Source organism: Sapajus apella, unplaced genomic scaffold, assembly GCF_009761245.1.
Source record: "Sapajus apella isolate SASKATOON/1434 unplaced genomic scaffold, GSC_monkey_1.0 scaffold15, whole genome shotgun sequence".
Taxonomy (NCBI): domain Eukaryota; kingdom Metazoa; phylum Chordata; class Mammalia; order Primates; family Cebidae; genus Sapajus; species Sapajus apella.
The window spans coordinates 15,711,578-15,720,111 of record NW_022436955.1 but is presented as its reverse complement, the minus strand read 5'-3'; positions in this window follow the sequence as shown (position 1 = coordinate 15,720,111).

The following is an 8,534-nucleotide window of genomic DNA, read 5'->3' as shown; positions in this document are numbered from 1 at the left end:
TGGTGCTTCCTGTCCTGTCACTTGTTTGAAGAGAGAGGTACATCAAAGCCCCAGGCACCAGAATTCCCCAGAACCCAAACTTCACAGCCCTGCTGGGGAACACCTCAGATCCTCGATTAAGAGGATGAGTGGAGGTGAGCAAGGAACCCCCTCCTACTTTAATTACTCCTGGCATAATATTCTTTTTCAAGCTTGCTAATTGAAATTAAACAGCTTCCACATTTGGACAGGGACAAAAAAGAATGAATTTTTCAGCTTTCTCTGATTTAATAGACTGGCAGGCTGTGAGGAAACCAGGGGCAATTTCACTCCCATGGTTACTGGGTCACCAGTGGTTGAGTCAAAGCAAAACAGAGTGTTGAAGAGGTGAAGTCTTCCCTAGTACAGTAGGAGTGATGCCAGCCAGGTGTTCTCAGGACAAATGACATGTTAAGTTGGTCTCATGGCCATCTTTACTTAAATGATCCATTAGCCGACTCTTGTAGCCCAAGATTACCAAGATCCACTACAATATGCTAGAAGGGGCTAGAAATAATCCCCTGCCAAGTGGATTCTTTTCTAGGTAAGTTCTTTAACAGTTGGTGAAGGATGGTAAGGGATGGTTTTATCACCTTAGAAGACAGATTAGTAAAGGGAAGCTGAAGGAAAAGACATTCTACAATGTACTTAGGGTGTGCTAGGTGCTTTCAAGAAGTTGTCTTCTTCAAGCCCTATAGCAACATAGGGACTCAGGTCTTAAGAAACAAACTAGACTTGGAGCTTGGGGGCTTAAGTCTGTGGGTGGTGAGTGTGATATGGTTGAAGGGCTTGGATAAAAATCAGTGACCAGAACAATTGGCCTTCCTCCTACCTCCCAGTCTCAATGCACAGAACACCAGAGGCAAGGCATCTGTCCTCCAGGCTGAAAACCAGAAGTTTCTTCTTTGAGTAAACTAGATGGCCCTAGGGATTAAACTTCCCCACAAAAACATTGTCAACCTAATAACCTTAAAGGAAAGCTTGTTAGTTGACAAGCCCTGCTCCCCCTCCTAAAGAAAATGCCCCCTGTTTAGAATCTCACATTTAAATAGAAGGACAGGCAAAGATTTTTGAGGGAAACCTCTGAATGAAAAGAAACAAAAATAGACAAACGAATAACATGGAAAAAAAAAAAACCCAGAAATAATGTAGGGAACAGAAAATAAACTTAAAAAAGAAAAAAAATCTCCTACTTCATATCTTTAGAGAGATTTGAGAAGATGTTATGCAAAGGGAACAATTGGAGAATAAGAAAGAATTCTTAGAGTTTAAAAATAGAATTTCTAGGGCCCGGTGTAGTGACTTATGCCTGTAATCCCAGTAATTTGGGAGGCTGAGGTGGTTAGATTGCTTGACCTCAGGAATTCAAGACCAGCACAGGCAACATGGTGAAACCCTGTATCTACAAAAAATACAAAAAATAAGCTGGTTATAGTGGTGTGCACCTGTAGTCCCAGCTACTGGGGAGGTTGAGGTAGGAGGAGTGCTTGAGCCTGGGAAGCAGAGGTGGCAGTGAGCTGAGATCCTGCCACTGCACTCCAGTCTGGGCAAGATAGTGAGATGTTGTCTCAAAAAAATTTTTTTTTTCTAAAATAAAAAATAGTAAAATAGTTGGAAAGCTACATCAAGATAATCTCCCAGAAATTATAGCAGGGTATAATAGAAAATAGGAAGTAAGCAAGTGAGAGAGCAAGATGGAAGCCAGAGTCTTTTTAAACCCTTATTTTGTAAGGAATGCCCCATCACTTTTATCATATTTTATTTATTAGAAGCAAGTCACGAGGTCCAGCTCAAGAGGAGAGGATTATAGAAGAAATGACTACAGGGAGTCTGAGATCACTAGAAGCCTCTTTAGAAGATGCTTATCACACCTTCAAGAAAATCTTCCAGAAATTATAGCAAGATGTAATAGAAAATAGGAGAGAACAGATTAGATATATAGAGGATAAACCTATCTAGAAGAGGTTGGCAATGAATGGTCCATGTGCCAAATCCAGCCTGTGGCCTGTTTTTATATGTTCTTTAAGCTAAGAATGCTTTTTAAATTTGTGAAGGGTTGTATTGAAAAAAAAAAGGAAAAAGATGTGACAGAGACGACATGTGGCCCACCAAGCCTAAAACGTTTTCTGTCTGGCCCTTTACCAAAAAATTGCTTACTCCTATTCTAGCAGGTCCAACATCCAATTGATAGGAACTCTGGAAAAAGAGAAGAGATAAAGTGGACACAGGAAATTATCAAATAAAATATACAAGAACAATTCCCAAAACATAAGGACATGAATCTCAGGCTGAAAAGGTGCTTTGGGTATCCAGCACAATAAATGAAGACTGGGCCTTAGCCCAATAATACCACTGTAAATTTTCGGAAAACCTGGGGTTAAAAAAAAAGATCCTGAAAGTTTCCAGGGGGGATAAAAACTGTTCGCTTACAGAGGAATGAAAAATCAGACATCTTAATAGCTATATTTGATGACAGAAGAAAATGGAGCAATGCCTTACAAATTCTGATGGAAAGTAATTTTTAGCCTTGAATTTTATATCTATCCAAATGTTAGGGAATATAAATTTAAAGGCATTTCCAAAATGAAAAGGCTTAGGACATTCACCTTCACGGTATCTTTAATTGATAGCACTTGCTACAGATGTGCTTTCTAAAATGAGAAAGAGAGTAAACCAAGAAAGGAGACCGTGGGGTCCAGGAAAAAGATATCCACTTAAGAAAGGGGTGAAGGAAACTCTGAGAATGTCAACTGAGAGCAGGACTAGGGATTAACTGGTCCAGATAGGAGCAAGAGCCCCAGTGAGTGGGGAAAAGGTGTGGGAGGCATCTTCTAAGAGACTTCTCAGGCTACCTGTAGTCCTTTCTTCTATAATCCCCTCTTCTTGAGCTGGACCTAGTGACTGGCTTCTAATAAATAGACTATGATAAAACTGATGGGGTGCTCCTTCCAATATGAAGGTTTAAAAAGACTCTGGCTTCCATCTTGCTCTCTCACTTGCTTGCTCTGATGAAGCCAGCAGCCAGATTGTGAGCTGCCCTGTGGAGAGGCCCATGTGACAAGAAACCAAGGGAGAGCCCTAGCCAAAGCCTATGAGGAACTAATCCTGCTAACAATCACTGGAGTGGGCTTGGAAGTAGGTCTTCTCCTGGTTGAACCCTGAGAAGACTGCAGTCCTGCCTGATACCTTAATTGCAGCCTTATGAGGCATCCTGAGTTAGAGGACCCAGCTAACCTAAGTCTGATTCTTTTCCCACAGAAATTGTGAGATAAAAAATGCTCATTGTTTTAAGCTCCAAAGTTTTGGGTGCAATTTGTTACACAGTGATAGATAACTAATACAGAAAAGTTGAGTGAAAACTGATATGGTTGAATATTTTGGGGAAGAGATTAAGGATAAGTAGGTAGCAAATTTTACACATAAACAGCAAATGGAAACTTACAGGAGATTCAAAAGTTTCCCTGGAAAGAAAATGCAATCATATTTCACTACTTGGCTCCACAGTGAATAGTATTAACATAATTATCCTGTTGTAAATATTGAACATATAACTAAAACAAGGAGTGATCAGTGGAATGAGATAACTATGTTCTCATTTACCATAATATGCAGTCACTGAATAATTTCTAACATTGCCAAAAAATTAGCTGTTTAAATACATTGTGTGTAAGTGTGGAAGTAACTATCAGAACAACTAGAAGAGTTCAAAGTGTTGCCCTTGCGGAGCAGAACTGGGACAGTACACAGGGAAGAGGTAGGCTCTTGTTTTTCATTATAAGTTTTTGATACTATTTGAGTACCTAATTTTGCATATGTTATTTTGATGTCAACTTTGCCATTTAGACTGATATGAGAACACAAAGAAATGCAAAAATAAATTTAAATATTGTATACATAGGCAAAATTTAAATCAAGAAAATTAACATTCTAGGTGTCAGAAATAAAGATAATTCATAGCACATGCTGTCAGAGGGCTCATGGACATAACCAGAAACCATTTGTGCCTTAAGGCCTTGGATTTAATCCATTTCAGGGTAGATGCTGAGAGAAACCTAGAAGGAGTCTTTCTGCAAACAGTGAAAAGATGGTACAGTCAGAAGAACTCTGTCAGCTTCAGGATGCAGCACTGATGTGCTGCCTGCTCCAGGCACAGGGTAGAAAGAACTGTGAGAAATTAATATTCCTAATGTATGTGGGGCCAAATTCCATTACTAATCATGCTCTATGGAAACTGAGAGTCTAGAAAGTGTCATAAAATAACTGGTCTGGAATGTAGAGTTCCCAGCATAATGATGGAAATGCATAATAAAGACACATTCATAATACAGAGCGTGTGTAGGACCCCAGAAAAGATAACTTTCACTGAAAATAGGATAATTGACAATGTGACAAAACACAGGAATAAATCCAACATTATAAGAGATGTCAGCAGGTACATCAAAAGAGAGAAATCATATCAAAGAACTCATGGAAATTAGAGGAATACAAAAGGAACTTTAGCAATGTATCTAAAAGATTCAAAAAGATAATGAAAGAAATGGAAAACTTAAGGTAAGATTAGGGCATCATAAAAAGGGCCAACACACATTGAAAAAAATATACAAATTCCAGAAATAAAAATCAGTCATTGAAATATACCTTCAGTGGTGGGTGAAAGAGATTAGACATGGCTGAAGTGAGAATCAGCCAACTGGAATAGAGACCAAAAGAAATAATAAAAACTACTATACAGCGAGATAAATGTACAGTTTGAAAGAGAATTAATGAGAAATCCCAGAATTAAACCCACCAATGCATGTCTAATAGAAATTCCAGAAAAGGAAAACCAAGAGAATGGAGAAGAACCAATATTTGAGAAAACAGAAGTTCCAATATTGAAGGAGGACATCAGCTCTTAAGTAAAAGAAGCATAAAGAGTCCCAAACAGGGCAAAACAAAGGAGAAATAAATCCAGATCTAGACACAGTATAGTGAAGCAGAGAAAGGTAAGGTAATAAATGCTTTAAGAGAGAAAGAGAGAAAAAAATCAAGATTGTCTCCAAAAGAATAGCCATTTGTCTGACAGCTAATTTTGTCAGGATAATCATATCAGAAGATAGAACAACCTTCAAAATTCTTAGGGAAATAAATTGACAACCTTGAATTTTACACCCAACTAAATTATAATTCAAAAGTTAGGTTATATAAGACATTTCCAGACACATAAAGATGAAGCATTTACTTGTCTTAGACCCTTGCTGAAAGAAGGAATAGAGGAAATAGTTTCAAGAAGGCAAATTACACCAGAAGAGGAGAGGACACAGGAGGCAACAGTGAACAAAATAGGTGAAACATGTTTGTTAAATAAGTAAGCACTAAATGTAAAAACACACAAAAACCAATCACTCACCCATCCAACAACAAGAAAAAACCTCTCTTGGCTCATACAAAATGTTGGTGAAGCTGCAATACTAGAAAATCCTAACGGGGAAGAGAGGTAGAAGAAGTTAGGAGGGAAGTTCAGGCATTTTAAGATCTTTGTTTTTGTCAGGAAGAGGATAAATACACTAACTACCTTTACTCCCTTTGGGAGTATATAGATGCTACTGCTTATCAATCTCTCTCTTCTTTCTCTTCTTTTTCCTTCCTCTTCTTTCTACACTACCAAAGCACATATGCTATCTTGCATGTAAGTGGAATCATGTGACTGAGTCCTGGCCAATGACCCATGGGCTGGAAGTGGGATATGCCCCTTCCAGGCCTGGCCCCTAAAGTACACCATGTGGGCCTCCTTGCTCTTTCTTTGCTTGTTGGTTCGCTGAGTGTTGAGTACTCTGAGGAAATCCCAGGGAACATGGAACCACTGGGTGGAAGAATCCTCTACTCCAGAATGATTACTTAGAGAAGTTGCCCTACGACAAGAATCTGCATGAACTTAACATTAGGCAGAAATGATGTTATTGTGTTAAGCTGCTAGGATTTCTTTGTTATCACAGCTTTGCCTGTCCTATTTGATTAATACAGAAATGGAAGTGAAACAGTGTCCTAATAAAAATAAAAAAATATGCGGCATTGGTTTAATGGTCAGGCAGTGAGTGACAAGGACACCATCAGCACCAGCTAGAAAGAAAAGGCCCAGAATATGCAGTGGTAAAACTGTCACCTGTGGTAACTCACTAGTTGTAAGGTCTCCTCTCAAGCTGGCAGCTCTAGAGGAGGAGTCTAGAAAGCAGACTAATGTGTGTTGGTTTTTATTGGCAGCCTTTGCTAAGCTATTAAGGAGATAAACTCAGGAGAGAATTAGCAGGTTTGTAAACAGAAATAAATGGGAATACAAAGAGTTCAGACATTTGCAGAGTCAAAGGGTTGAAAAAACTTAACTGCTTCCAGTAGAGCATAAATGACAAAGGCCCAGAGAAACAAGCAGAGATCTGCCCCATAGGAATCCAGCATTTGTTAAGAGAGAGTGGCTGTAGTGTACCCCCTTTCATTCCTTTTCTGACAGGGAATTTGTAATTGCAATTATTGCAGGCCACTTGCTTCACTATAGTATAAGTAGTAGGGAAACAAGAAAGGAAGGAAAGATAACTTCTTTTAGTTGATTGGGTGCCGTACCAAGAAGAGTCACATGACAGAGAGATCTTTGCATCATCCAGAGATTCCAGACTTTCAATCAGAATGAAGTGACTCGATAGGACTTTGAGTTACCTTTTCCTGGGGAGAGATGAGTGTGTTCTCTCATACATGGTTCTCTTCTTCTTGGACACACAGCTAATCTAGTTCCTCTCCAGTCCTTGCATCTAACTGAAACTACATGATTGAGTTCTGGCCAATGAAGCAAAAGAAGAGGCAATGGTATGCTGCTAAGGGTTTAACAATTGGCCCTCCAGAAAGAAACATATGCATATATATTTGAATTTATGATACAGTTGCTGATATAAGGGTTGCATAGGAAGTTCTTTATAATTAATATTATAATTAGATTTTAAAATACACAGTACTCTGTTGTGATTTCCATATAGCTAATTGAGTCCCTCAGAATGCTTTTGTTGATTTTTACGTATGTCAGAATTCTTCATCAGTAATGTGGGCAGCTTCTTTGCTGAATCAGTTACCAGTTTTCAAATACTGTAAGAATATTCTCTCAATATTTTGTGCTACTCATAATGGAATGGCTACAGACACAGCATGCTTTTAATCTGGATTAACAATACTTCATAACTTTTAAAAGTCTCCAGTCCAGGTACTGTGGCTCACACCTGTAATCCCAACACTCTGGGCGGCTGAGGTGGGTGGATCACCTGACATCTGCAGTTCGAACCAGCCTGGCCAACATGGTGAAACCCCCATCTCTACTATAAATACAAAAAATCAGCCAGATGTGGTGGGTGCCTGTAATCCCAGCTGCTTGAGAGGCTAAGCCAGGAGAATTGCTTGAATCTGGGAGGTGGAGGTTGCAGTAAGCCGCGATCACGCCATTGCACTCCAGCCTGTGCAACAAGAGTGAAACTCCGTCTTAAAAAAACAAAACAAAACAAAAAGTCTCTAGAAAATTGACAGAACAATAAGTCAAGCTCTGATTTATAGTGTTTGCCTGTTTCCATGGTATAAATATCCCTATCATGGTCTATTTCAAACTATCAACATGATGCCTTCAAACATGGGGTCAGGAAGAAATGCACAGTAGATACTGCTGTATAGTATTTCCTGCTATCCATACAAGTGGCCTAAATAATCTCAAGTGTAGACAATAGTTGAATGTAGTAAATTATGAAATGATGATGTTTGAATAGTCACAGGTTGAGCATCCCTAATTTGAAAATCAGAAATCCAAAATGCTCCACAATCTGAAACCTTTTGAGCACAGACATGATGCTGTAAGTAGAAAATTCCATACCTGATCTCATTTGATGGGTTGCAGTTAAAACACAGGTGCACAGTGTTGAAGATGACATTGTTACGGTTTTTTTTTTTTTTTGAGATGGAGTCTCACTCTGCCACCCAAGCTGGAGTGCAGTGGCACAATCTGGGCTGGGCTGCAACCTCTGCTTCCTGGGTTCCAGCAATTCTCCTGCCTTGGCTTCCTGAGTAGCTGGGACTACAGGTGCGCATCCCCCACTTGGATAATTTTTGTATTTTTAGTAGAGATGGGGTTTCACCATGTTGGCCAGTCTGGTCTTGAACTCCTGACCTCAAGTGATCCACCTGCCTTGGCCTCCCAAAGTGCTAGGATTACAGGCTTGAGTCACTGTACCTGGCCAAGGTGACACTGTTAACACTACAGAAAAATTGCTGAGAGACAACATGGTGAAAATGTGTGATGGGCTTCTGGAAGCACTTAAAGCAGCATACATTCATAACAGAACAAGAAATCATGTCAGTTTATAAACTCAAAGAGAGACTTCTAAGACAAAAACCGTTGTTAATGAGGCAGATGACTCTGCAGGAAACATTTTAAAAAGCCAGCAGAATGCCTCCTCATCCCTATAGGACACATTTCCTGGTTCTTCAGCTACTTCTGATGTTTCTTCTTACTT